Source organism: Scyliorhinus torazame, chromosome 21 (assembly GCF_047496885.1).
Source record: "Scyliorhinus torazame isolate Kashiwa2021f chromosome 21, sScyTor2.1, whole genome shotgun sequence".
NCBI lineage: Eukaryota > Metazoa > Chordata > Chondrichthyes > Carcharhiniformes > Scyliorhinidae > Scyliorhinus > Scyliorhinus torazame.
The window spans coordinates 15724119-15738263 of NC_092727.1; the positions used below are offsets into that span (position 1 = coordinate 15724119).

Here is a 14145-nt window from a genome sequence, read left to right on the forward strand (position 1 = left end):
ATTAGCCCGCATGTTCACGCAAATGATAAAAAGGAATCAGGAATCACCCATAGTCACCATCAACACACACCGCCCCCCACCCCCCAACCCTCCCACCCACACGCCCCACCTAATGTTCGATGTTATCGAGTTCTTAAAATTGCACAATGAATAATGCCCATGAATTGTAGAACCCCTCCATCCTTCCCCTCAGTTCAAACTTAACCTTCTCAAGGGTCAAGTATTCCAACAGGTCCCCCCGCCACACCAGGGCACAGGGTGGAGAGGCTGCCCTCCATCCCATCAGGATCCACCTTCGGGCCATCAACGAGGCGAAGGCTACAACATCTGCCTCCGCACCCGTTTCCAACCCTGGCTGGTCCGACACCCCGAAATGGCCTCCCAGGGGCCCGGGTCCTGTACCCTCGACCTCCAACCTGTTCCTCTGCGTGCATGTAAAATCCCGGCCTCAGGAATCCAAGGCACTTCGCAGCCAATGAAATACTTTTGATGCATAGTCAGTGTTGTAATGAGGCAACCAATTTGTGCACAGCAAGTTCCCACAAGCAGCAATGTGATGGTAACCAAATAATGTGGTTTATGATGTTGACCGAGGAATAAATATTGGCCAGGACACCTGGGAGAATTGCCCTGCTTTTCTTTAAAATTATGCCCCAAAATATTCTGAATTTTGGTACGTTAGCCTAGGTGTTTGTGCTCAAGGTGAGGAATGCAGATTGCAGCTGCTTGGACTTCTACTGTGCCCCTCAACCCTGACAACTAATAAGTGCCAATGTGGAAAATAGTTTCTGAGTTTGTGAACTAGCATAAACCAATTGAACAGGAGAAGAACGGAGGCTGGGGAATTCTGCAGTGCAGTGAGTAACTCACCTCCTGACCCCCCAAGCCTGTCCACCATCTACAAAGTTCAAGTCTGGACTGTAATGGAATACTCTCCAATTGCCTGGATAATTGCAGCTTCAACAACACTCAAGAAGCTCGACACCGTCCAGGACAAAGCAACCCGCTTGGTTGGCACCCCATCCACAAACTTGCACTCCCCCCACCACCGGCAGTGTCAGCCGTGTGTACCATCTACAAAAGGCACGGCACCAACTCATGAAGGCTCCTTCCAGAGCACCTTGCAAACCCCTGACCCCTACTACTGAGAAGAACAAGGGCAGCAGATGAGGGGAACACCATCACCCACCTGCAAATTCCCCTTCAAGTCACACACTATCCTCTCACTGTTCCTTTACTACCAATGGGTCAAAATCCTGGAACTCTCTTCCTAACAGCACGGTGGGTGCACCTACAGCACATGGAGAGGGGCGGTTCAAGAAGGTGACTCATTAACATCTTTTAAAGGACAATCACACGTGGTCAATAAATGCTGACATAGCCAGCAATGCCCATATCCCGTGAATGAATAAAAACAAGAGACAGAAACCATGCAGCACATACCACAGCCGTGCGGCAAAATTCATACTGTTTTGAAGTTTAATATTCCTTGCCAGTCACACCAAGAATATCCACCCCATCGTACTCTGTACAACATTAGGGCTCAGCATATTTACTGCACTGGTTTCTCAGGCCGTATTCTTATCATCAGCCCAGCACGGTAGCACAGTGGTTAGCACTGCTGCTTCACAGCTCCAGGGTCCCAGGTTCGATTCCGGCTTAGGTCACTGTCTGTGCGGAGTCTGCACGGTCTCCCTGTGTCTGCGTGGGTTTCCTCCGGCGTGCTCCGGTTTCCTCCCACAGTCCAAAGATGTGCAGGTTAGGTGGATTGGCCAAGTTAAATTGCCCCTTAGTGTCCAAAAGGATTAGGTGGGGTTATTGGGTTACGAGGATAGGGTGGAGGTGTGGGCTTACGTAGGGTGCTCTTTCCAAGGGCCAGTGCAGGCTCGATGGGCCGAATGGCCTCCTTCTGCACTGTAAATTCTATGATCCATGATCGATGCTCCTGGCTGGTAGATTCACAAGCAATGACTGGAGCTTTTGTCTTAAAACACAGAAGTATCTGGCAATGAAGCAGTGAACCTCTGAAGCCAATTACCAATAAACACGTGGCAACAAACACTTCCCTGTTGAGTTACTAGTTGGCAAGAAAGAAGTCAAATGTATTGCAGCCTGAATGTAGTCACTTCTTGTTGTAGTTGGGAAACCAAGTCCTTTTTCAATTAGTTTAACACATGTCGCAATACTAAACACAAACTGGAAATCTAGAAGATGCCTTGACAAGCCATCCCATCAATCTCTCGGTTGGTGAATATTTTTCCCTAGTGTTTGGTATCATCTTTCACGTGAGATGCTAAACCAAGACCTCATCTGTCCATTCAGGTGAACATAAAAATGCTACAGCATTATTTGAAGACTGTTACCATCCCCGAAGTGACCAATAACTTTTTTTAAAAGAGACATGAATTTCCCAGTGGCTGACGCAAAGATTCGCACGTCAACATTTCATGATTCATCTGAAAATATCAGATAATAAATGTTAGCCAAGAACTCCCCTGGTCTTCCTCAAAATTGTGCCGGCGAATTTCTGAAAGGCCAGAGTTGTTTACAATTTACTGTCTTATCCAGAAAACTGCACCTCTGACAGTACAGCCCATCCTCAGCACTACTCCGGCATATTAACCTAGATTTTTGTGCTGGTTTTAGGCACTCGGGATTACAGGTTTCACTGAAAATGAAAAAAAATGAAATGAAAATCGCTTATTGTCACAAGTAGGCTTCAAATGAAGGTACTGTGAAAAGCCCCTAGTCGCCACATTCCGGCGCCTGTTCGGGGAGGCTGGTACGGGAATTGAACCGTGCTGCTGGCCTGTCTTGGTCTGCTTTAAAAGCCAGCTCTTTAGCCCTGTGCTAAACCAGCCCCTGAGTAAACAAACTAAAATCAATATCGACAAAACATTACTTAGTAGACAACTATTACATTAAACTAAACAAAAAGTATTCCCCATCAACTTGTTAACACAGCCAAAAACCCCACACTACATTTAGACATTACACTCCACGCTCAGCAGAACTTTTGTGCGCGTTTTAATGGAATCATTTCTAAGCGTCATCCCGCCTTGGCGAGGTTGCGACCAGTATTTAACGGCACTCAGTGCCGGAAATGAGCCACGACGAGGTGAGGATCCACTGCCCCTTCACCCAAGTGACCTGTCTCAAGTGAGTTGTTCATGTCAGATAAAATTATCCTTTCCTCTCACTGACCACATACCCACTGTCTCACAGGAACTCGATCTGATGGGGCCGGGCCATCTGGAGTCATTTCAAGGCCAACACTGCCAGGGTGGTGACCACAGAGGAAAGCCTGCAGCTTGACATCAGCGTCTTGAGTGGTGGCGCCCAAGGCATGGCTCAGTCTGTGACAATCATGGCCGAGGGCCTCAATATCACATCCCAGCCGATGAGGGACATGTCCCAGATGCAGGTGGGCATTGCCGAGGAACTGCAGAACACGGTCCAGTCACTGGGGGGCATCGCTGATGGCATCGACGCCATGATGTAGACAATGGGGATCCGTCAGGACTGGCAGAGCCAATTGACACACAGGCCTCTGGAGCTCACTCCAGCTGCCCCTCCATTCCATGGAGACCCCACAGGACCCTTTAGGCACCATCAGGGAGGAGGGAGCCATAGAGGCCAATCCAAGAAGATGACGGTGGTGTCTTGCTCTTCTGAATCCCCCCCTCCTGACACCAACGCATCTCAAGGGAGCGGGCGGAACAGGATAGCATGGCAACTCCAGGTCTTGGCCCTCCAGAGGACCCGGCCAGGGCATCAAAGGCCACATGATGTAGAAAGCAGCAGGCTGCCTCTACCTCGGATGTGCATCCTGGGGACACACCTAGACATAGCAATAGACCACGAAAGATCAGGAAGAGAAAGGATCACTGAGTGGGCACTGGGGGTGGGGGTGGGGTCTCTATCTGTAGCTAGGGGGAATGGAAATGTCAAATGTTCATAATTAAAGCATGTTACAACTGATACGTGTGAAGCCTCTGGCACGATACTCTTCACAGCGGCCTGCCTGCACCACCACCCACTGTTGCCCTCCGTGGCCCCCGCCCCCTCAGCATAGTGGTCCAAGATCAAATGCCCCCGATGCAGACCCTGTACCCGAGTCTTGTATATAAAGTCCCAAACTCCTCCTGGCTTCAACAAGACAAAGTACAAAGAACAATACAGCACAGGAACAGGCCCTTGGGCCTCCAAACCTGTACCGGTCATGATACCAACCTTTGCCAAAACCCTCAGCACTTCCTTGTGCCGTATCCCTCTATACCCATCTTATGCAGGTGTTTGTAAAGATGCCTTTTGAACACCGCTAATGTATCTGTTTCCACAACCTCCCCTAACAACCCGTTCCAGGCACTCGACATCCTCTGCATAAAAAACCTGCCTCGCACATCTCCTCTGAACTTTGCCCCACGGACCTTAAACCTATGCCCCCTGGTGACTGACCCCCCATCCTGGGAAGCAGTGCCTGCCCATCCATTCTATCCATGCCCCTCATAATCTTGTAGACCACTATCAGGTCACTCCTCAACCTCCGTCTTTCTAACAAAAACAGTCAGAGTCTATTCAGCCTCTCTACATAGCTAACACCCAACATTTTGGTAAACCTCCTCTGCACCCTCTCCAAAGCCTCCACATCCTTCTGGTAGTGTGGCGACCAGAATTGTGCGCAATATTCCAAGTGCGGCATTACCAAGGTTCTGTATAACTGTAGCATGACTTACCAGTTTGTATACTTGATGCCCTGTCCAATGAAGGCAAGCATTCCGTATGCTTTCTTGACTACCTTGTCCACTTGTGTTGCCACCTTCAAAGATCTGTGGACCTGCACGGACCTGATTTTCTATATTCCTAAGAGTTTTGCCATGTACGGTATGTTTCACCTCTATGTTAGATCTACCAAAATGGTGGGCAGCATGGTGGCGCAGTTGGTTAGCACTGTGGCCTCACGGCGCCGAGGTCCCAGGTTCGATCCCGGCTCTGGGTCACTGTCCGTGTGGAGTTTGCACATTCTCCCAGTGTTTGCGTGGGTTTCGCCCCCACAACCCAAAGATGTGCAGGCTAGCTGGATTGGACACGCTAAATTGTCCCTTAATTGGAAAAAGATGAATTGGGCACTCCAAATTTTAAAAAAAAGATCTACCAAAATGCAGTCAACACTTCCATTTGTCACATTTGTCCGGATTAAACTCCATTTGCCATTTCTCTGTCCAAGTCTCCAACCTATCAATGTCCTGCTGTATCCTCAACACTATCTGCGACTCCACCAACATTGGTGTCACCCGCGAACGTACTAATCAGACCAGCTACATTTTCCTCCAAATCGTTTATGTACATTACATACAACAGAGGCCCCAGCACAGATCCCTGTGGAACACCACTAGTCGCAACCTTCCATTCAGAAAAACACCCTTCTACTGCTACCCTTTGCCTTCTGTGATCGAGCCAGTTCTGCATCCATCTTACCAACTCACCTCTGATCCGGTGCGACTTCACCTTTGTACTCGTCTGCCATGAGGCACCTTGTCAAAGGCTTTACTGAAGTCCACGTAAACAACATCCACCGCCCTGCCCTCAATCAATCATCTTTGTCACTTCCTCAAAAAACCCGATCAAGTTAGTGAGGCACGACCTCCCCAGTATCCTTTTTACAAATGTCCATCTACTCAATCTTCTGAACATCCAGTAGCAAAGCCTTCTTTGGCAACTCCTTGGTCTTTACATCTTCACAAGCCTCATCTCTTAAAACAGGAAAGCCACCCTCACCAGCATTCTGCTTGGTGGCTAACATAAAAACAGTCCTTTTCCTCCATCTGGCAAAGTAGCATCTATTTTAGGTCGTCTTCCACAAACCTGCCTGACTGACTCCGAGAACCTGTACCAGGCAGATATCATAGCAGGCCATATCTCTCTCTCCAACCACTCCATTTTACCTTGCATTAAGTGAGACATAAAAACATACAAAGCAGGAGCAGGAATAGGCTATTCTGTCCCTTGAGCTTGCTCTGCCATTCAATAAGATCATGGCTGATCTGATTGTGGCCTCACCGGCAGTATTCTGCCTTCCCCCGATACCTGTAACATAACTATCTAGTCAAGTCCAATAACAACAGGGAATCGCTCCAGTGTCCAAGCAAACACTTACGCTTCAGTCAACACTTCCAAAGGAGATGAATTCCTAGTTTATCTTATTGGTGCTTTGAGAGAGCTTGTTGAGTGGAATTTGTTGTTGGCAGTGGCTATATTTTAAAAACTTATTGACTGGAGGACCCTACATTCTAAGTAGGTGGAATATGCGGTATAAATACAAATGAGTTTCTTCTTTGTTGTCGAAGTGTGCCGAACCTGGGAACTCATGTTATCGGACACAAGGTTTCAAGCTGGGAGGGGATCTCATGTTCAAATCCCAGGACTCCACCACCATTTAACCTCAACTACTCATGTTGGTTGAGCTGCACCTCGTTCTAGCTCGGCTGCCAATGGAAGCACAACCACAAGAAGGGAGGCAGTGGCGCAGTAGTACGTAGGGCCTTTGGACTAGTAATCCAGAGAGCCAGGGTAATGCACTGGGCCCCCCCCCCAAGAGAGCCAGGGTAATGCACTGCCCCCCCCCCCCCCCAGAGAGCCAGGGTAATGCACTGCCCCCCCCCCCCCCGGTGTTCAAACCCCACCACAGCAGATGGTGAAATCTGAATTCAATAAAACGTTTGGAATGCCCATGAAACCATTGTGGATTGTTGTAAAGGCCCATCTGGTCTGTTAATGTCCTTTAAGGAAGCACATCTGCTGTTTTTACCTGGTCTGGTCACTTGGGCCCACAACAATGCGGTTGACTCTTAAAATGCCACTAGCAAGTCACACAGTTCACGAATGGACAATAAATGCTGGCCGAGTCAGCGATGTCCACATCCCATCCACTTTTTAAAAAATTGTTACAGGCAGCAAAACATCTGCCAAGAACAACATGATGATAGCTAAAAAATCCAGTCGTAATCCTGTCTATTCAGATGGTGGGAGCCGAGATATTATCAGTAACAGGGATTTTTTTAAAAAGCGGAATAATTAGGAAAAGTATGGAGAAAGTTTCCTTTAAGCACCTTTACAAAAACATAATTTATTTAACTTGGCCTAACTAAGTTCAAGGTTGATTTGGAAGGGACACAGGAACCTTTTGAAGACCTGAGGATTAGAATTCACTGGAATTATCCTCCCTTGAGGCGGTGCCAATTTGCACAGACCAGCAGACTTAATCTCTGGGTCAATTCAGCTTCAGCCGCATCAGATGGGCACGCACCAGGAAATGTCATGTGGGAAAGAAACCTTTACCGAGTTCTGTTTGACTTTAATATTGTCCGATGTCCTTAAAACCCAAACTGGATAGATTCACAACTGCAAAGAATCGAAGGTGGCCAAGTCCTAACACAATCTCCTTCTCGAGGAAGGCGTTTAAAGCAGCAAATGGGCTGTGTCCCTGATCCCTAATCTGCTGGAAAGTGCATGTCTTGATGTCAGGGGGAATATTAAGGGCAGCACGGCGGCAAAGTGGTTAGCACTGCTGCCTCACAGCTCCAGGGACCCGGGTACAGTTCCGGCCTCGGGTGACTTTCTGTGCGGAGTCTGCATGTTCTCCCCGTGTCTGCGTGGGTTTCCTCCGGGTGCTCCGGTTTCTTCCCGCAGTCCAAAGATGTGCAGGTTAGGTGGACTGGCCATGCTAAATTGCCCCTTAGTGTCCAAAAGGTTAGGTGGGGTTACTGGGATAGGGTGGAGGCGTGGGCGTAAGTAGGGTGCTCTTTCAGTGGGTCGGTGCCGATTCAATGGGCCGAATGGCCTCCTCCCGCACTGTTAGCTCTATGAATATGACTGAGTTTGGCTAAGAAATGCCTGCCCAGTGTGATAGACAATGAACATTGCGCCGAGAGTATTTTTTTTTTTTTAAAGAATATTTTATTGAAGATTTTTGGTCAACCATCACAGTACATTGTGTATCCTTTACACAATAATATAACAGTATAAATAACAATGACCTGTTTTATAAACAAAGAATAAATAATATATAACAAAAACGAAAACTAAAACTAAATGGCAACTGCCTTGTCTCAGATAAACACTCTCCAAAAATATGATTTAACAATCCAATATACAATTATTTATAGCAACGACATATACATATTATACATATATATTAATAACCCTGAGACTCCTTCTGGTTCCTCCCCCCCCTCCCCCCTGGGCTGCTGCTGCTGCCTTCTTCTTTTCCATTCCCTCTATCTTTCTGTGAGGTATTCGACGAACGGTTGCCACAGCCTGGTGAACCCTTGAGCCGATCCCCTTAGGACGAACTTAATCCGTTCCAGCTTTATAAACCCTGCCATGTCATTTATCCAGGTCTCCACCCCCGGGGGCTTGGCTTCCTTCCACATCAACAGTATCCTGCGCCGGGCTACTAGGGACGCAAAGGCCAAAACATCGGCCTCTCTCGCCTCCTGCACTCCCGGCTCTTGTGCAACCCCAAATATAGCCAACCCCCAGCTTGGTTCGACCTGGACCCCCACTACTTTCGAAAGCACCTTTGTCACCCCCACCCAGAACCCCTGTAGTGCCGGACGTGACCAGAACATGTGGGTGTGATTCGCTGGGCTTCTCGAGCATCTCGCACACCTATCCTCTACCCCAAAAAATTTACTGAGCCGTGCTCCAGTCATATGCGCCCTGTGTAACACCTTAAATTGAATCAGGCTTAGCCTGGCACACGAGGACGATGAGTTTACCCTACTTAGGGCATCCGCCCACAGCCCTCCTCAATCTCCTCCCCCAGCTCTTCTTCCCATTTCCCTTTCAGCTCATCTACCATAATCTCCCCCTCGTCCCTCATTTCCCTATATATATCTGACACCTTACCGTCCCCCACCCATGTCTTTGAGATTACTCTGTCCTGCACCTCATGCGTCGGGAGCTGCGGGAATTCCCTCACCTGCTGCCTCGCAAAAGCCCTCAGTTGCATACACCGGAATGCATTCCCTTGGGGCAACCCATATTTCTCGGTCAGCGCTCCCAGACTTGCGAACTTCCCATCCACAAACAGATCTTTCAGTTGCGTTACTCCTGCTCTTTGCCATATTCCAAATCTCCCATCCATTCACCCCGGGGCAAACCTATGGTTGTTTCTTATCGGGGACCCCACCAAGGCTCCCGTCTTTCCCCTATGCCGTCTCCACTGTCCCCAAATTTTCAAAGGCGCCACCACCACCGGGCTTGTGGTGTATTTCTTCGGTGAGAACGGCAATGGGGCCGTCACCATAGCTTGTAGGCTAGTCCCCCTTACAGGACACCCTCTCCAATCTCTTCCACGCCGCTCCCTCCTCTTCCCCCATCCACTTACTCACCATTGAGATATTGGCGGCCCAGTAGTACTCACTTAGGCTCGGTAGTGCCAGCCCCCCCTATCCCTACTACGCTGTAAGAATCCCTTCCTCACTCTCGGGGTCTTCCCGACCCACACAAAACTCATGATACTCTTTTCGATCCTTTTGAAAAAAGCCTTCATGATCACCACCGGGAGGCACTGAAACACAAAGAGGAATCTCGGGAGGACTACCATTTTAACTGCCTGCACCCTCCCTGTCAGTGACAGGGATACCATGTCCCATCTCTTGAAGTCCTCCTCCATTTGTTCCACCAATCGCGTTAAATTTAACCTATGCAATGTACCCCAATTCTTGGCTATCTGGATCCCCAAGTAACGGAAGTCCCTTGTTACCTTCCTCAGCGGAAAGTCCTCTATTTCTCTGCTCTGCTCCCCTGGATGCACCACAAACAACTCACTTTTCCCCATGTTCAGTTTATATCCTGAGAATTCTCCAAACTCCCGAAGTGTCCGCATTATCTCTGGCATCCCCTCCGCCGGGTCCGCTACATATAACAAATCATCCGCATACAGAGATACCCGGTGTTCTTCTCCTCCTCTAAGTACTCCCCTCCACTTCTTGGAACCCCTCAATGCTATTGCCAGGGGCTCAATCGCCAGTGCAAACAGTAATGGGGACAGAGGGCATCCCTGCCTTGTCCCTCTATGGAGCCGAAAGTATGCAGATCCCCGTCCATTCGTGACCACACTCGCCACTGGAGCCCTATACAACAGCTGCACCCATCCAACATACTCATCTCCAAAACCAAATCTCCTCAGAACCTCCCACAAATAATCCCACTCCACTCTATCAAATGCTTTCTCGGCATCCATCGCCACCACTATCTCCGCTTCCCCCTCTGGTGGGGGCATCATCATTACCCCTAGCAGCCTCCGCATATTCGTATTCAGCTGTCTCCCCTTCACAAACCCAGTTTGGTCCTCATGGACCACCCTCGGGACACAATCCTCTATCCTCATTGCCATTACCTTTGCCAGAATCTTAGCGTCTACATTTAGGAGGGAAATAGGTCTATAGGACCCGCATTGCAGTGGGTCCTTTTCCTTCTTTAGGAGAAGCGATATCGTTGCCTCAGACATAGTCGGGGGCAGCTGTCCCCTTTCCTTTGCCTCATTAAAGGTCCTCATCAGTAGCGGGGCGAGCAAGTCCACATATTTCCTGTAAAATTCAACTGGGAATCCATCCGGTCCCGGAGTCTTCCCCGCCTGCATGCTCCTAATTCCTTTCACTACTTCCTCTATTTCAATCTGTGCTCCCAGTCCCACCCTTTCCTGCTCCTCCACCTTGGGAAATTCCAGCCGGTCCAGAAAGCCCATCATTCTCTCCCTCCCATCCGGGGGTTGAGCTTCGTAAAATTTTTTATAAAATGCCTTGAACACTCCATTCACTCTCTCCGCTCCAGCTCTCCTTCCTCATCCCTCACTCCCCCTATTTCCCTCGCTGCTCCCCTTTTCCTCAATTGGTGGGCCAGCAACCTGCTCGCCTTCTCCCCATATTCGTACTGTACACCCTGTGCCTTCCTCCACTGTGCCTCTGCAGTACCCGTTGTCAGCAAGTCAAATTCTACGTGTAGCCTTTGCCTTTCCCTGTACAGTCCCTCCTCCGGTGCCTCTGCATATTGCCTGTCCACCCTCAGAAGTTCTTGCAGCAACCGCTCCCGTTCCCTACTCTCCTGCTTCCCTTTATGTGCCCTTATTGATATCAGCTCCCCTCTAACCACTGCCTTCAGCGCCTCCCAGACCACTCCCACCTGGACCTCCCCATTGTCATTGAGTTCCAAGTACTTTTCAATGCACCCCCTCGCCGTTAGACACACCCCCTCATCTGCCACTAGTCCCATGTCCATTCTCCAGGGTGGGCGCCCTTCTGTTTCCTCCCCTAGCTCTAAGTCCACCCAATGTGGAGCGTGATCCGAAATGGCTATAGCCGTATACTCCGTTCCCCTCACCTTCGGGATCAACGCCCTTCCCAAAACAAAAAAGTCGATTCGCGAATAGACTTTGTGGACATAGGAGAAAAACGAAAACTCCTTACTCCTAGGTCTGCTAAATCTCCACGGGTCTACTCCTCCCATCTGCTCCATAAAATCTTTAAGCACCTTGGCTGCTGCCGGCCTCCTTCCAGTCCTGGACCTCGACCTGTCCAGCCCTGGTTCCAACACCTTATTGAAATCTCCCCCCATTACCAACTTTCCCACCTCTAGGTCCGGGATGCGTCCTAGCATACGCCTCATAAAATTGGCATCATCCCAGTTCGGGGCATATACGTTCACCAAAACCACCGTCTCCCCCTGTAGTTTGCCACTCACCATCACGTATCTGCCCCCACTATCCGCCACTATAGTCTTTGCCTCAAACATTACCCGCTTCCCCACTAATATAGCCACCCCCCTGTTTTTCGCATCTAGCCCCGAATGGAACACCTGCCCCACCCAACCTTTGCGTAGTCTCACCTGGTCTATCAGTTTCAAGTGCGTTTCCTGTAACATAACCACGTCTGCCTTAAGTTTCTTAAGGTGTGCGAGTACCCGTGCCCTCTTTATCGGCCCGTTCAGCCCTCTCACGTTCCACGTGATCAGCCGGGTTGGGGGGCTTTTTACCCCCCCCCCCTTGTCGATTAGCCATCCCCTTTTTCCAGCTCCTCACCCGGTTCCCACGCAGCTGTGTCCCCCCCAGGCGGTGCCCCCCCGCCCATCCCACCCCATACCAGCTCCCCCCTCTCCCCATCTCCCCAGCAGCAGCAGCCCAATTATTCCCCCCTCCCACCCCCCCCGCTAGATCCCCCACTAGCGTAGTTACACCCCCCATGTTGCTCCCAGAAGTCAGCAAACTCTGGCCGACCTCGGCTTCCCCCCGTGACCTCGGCTTGCACCGTGCGATGCCCCCTCCTTCCTGCTTCCCTATTCCCGCCACGATTATCATAGCGCGGGAAACGAGCCCGCGCTTCCCCCTTGGCCCCGCCCCCAATGGCCAACGCCCCATCTCTTCCACCTCCTTTCCTCCCCCCACCACCTCCTGTGGAAGAGAGAAAAGTTACCACATCGCAGGATTAATAACATAAAACTCCTCTTTCCCCCCTTCTTCGCCCCCCCATACTCGCCCCACCACTTTGTTTCAAACGTTCTTTTTTTTAATAACCCGCTCATTCCAATTTTTCTTCCACGATAAAAGTCCACGCCTCATCCGCCGTCTCAAAGTAGTGGTGCCTCCCTTGATATGTGACCCACAGTCTTGCCGGTTGCAGCATTCCGAATTTTATCTTCTTTTTCTGAAGCACCGTCTTGGCCCGATTAAAGCTCGCCCTCCTTCTCGCCACCTCCGCACTCCAGTCTTGGTATACGCGGATCACCGCGTTCTCCCACTTACTGCTCCGAGTTTTCTTTGCCCATCTAAGGACCATCTCTCTGTCCTTAAAACGGAGGAATCTCACCACTATGGCTCTAGGAATTTCTCCTGCTCTCGGTCCTCGCGCCATCACTCGGTATGCCCCCTCCACCTCCAGCGGACCCGCCGGGGCCTCCGCTCCCATTAACGAGTGCAGCATCGTGCTCACATATGCCCCGACGTCCGCTCCCTCCGCACCTTCAGGAAGGCCAAGAATCCTTAGGTTGTTCCTCCTCGCGTTGTTCTCCAGCGCCTCCAGCCTTTCCACACATCGTTTATGGTGTGCCTCGTGCATCTCCGTCTTCACCACCAGGCCCTGTATGTCGTCCTCATTCTCGGCAGCCTTTGCCTTCACGACCCGAAGCTCCCGCTCCTGGGTCTTTTGCTCCTCCTTTAGCCCTTCGATCGCCTGTAATATCGGGGCCAACAGCTCCTTCTTCATTTCCTTTTTGAGTTCTTCCACGCAGCGTTTCAAAAACTCGTGTTGTTCAGGGCCCCATGTTAAACTGCCACCTTCCGACGCCATCTTGGTTTTTGCTTGCCTTCCTTGCCGCTGCTCTAAAGGATCCACCGCAATCCGGCCACCTTCCTCTCCTTTTTCCATCCGTATCCAGGGGGGATTCCCTTCTGGTTCACCGCACAGTACTTTTAGCCGTCAAAATTGCCGTTGGGGCTCTTATTAAGAGCCCAAAAGTCCGTTACACCGGGAGCTGCCGAAACGTGCGACTCAGCTGGTCATCGCCGCACCCGGAAGTCCTGCGCCGAGAGTATTAAGAATAAATGATATATGGAGGGACTGCAGTCTTGTGTAATGCTGGCAGAATCTCTGTTAACTATTTATTAATTGTATGCATTTCATGGGTATTAACTGGGAATTATAAATTGATGCAGATTAAAACTGTGGAGTTAGGAGGTGTATGCTTGTAATGTGTAACTCTGTAAATAAATGCTTATTCTATTCTACATTGACTGGAATATGACAATCCCAGTCCAAAGGAGCATTAGAGAACCGACTGAATCAGGGTCGCATCCCAACAACAACCAGAGAACACAAGAACATAAGAACTAGGAGCAGGAGTAGGCCATCTGGCCCCTCGAGCCTGTTCCACCATTCAATGAGATCATGGCTGATCTTTTGTGGACTCAGCTCCACTTTCCGGCCCGAACACCATAACCCTTAATCCCTTTATTCTTCAAAAAACTATCTATCTTTATCTTAAAAACATTTCATGAAGGAGCCTCTACTGCTTCACTGGGCAAGGAATTCCATAGATTCACAACCCTTTGGGCGAAGAAGTTCCTCCTAAACTCAGTCCTAAATCTAC

At 49.8% G+C, this 14145-nt stretch overlaps 1 protein-coding gene across 1 annotated transcript in view; it reads right to left on the reverse strand.

The window, feature by feature from the left end:
- LOC140398196 (proprotein convertase subtilisin/kexin type 7-like) overlaps nt 1-14145 on the reverse strand; it is a 261903-nt gene that overhangs the window by 44655 nt on the left and 203103 nt on the right. The window lies entirely within an intron of this gene.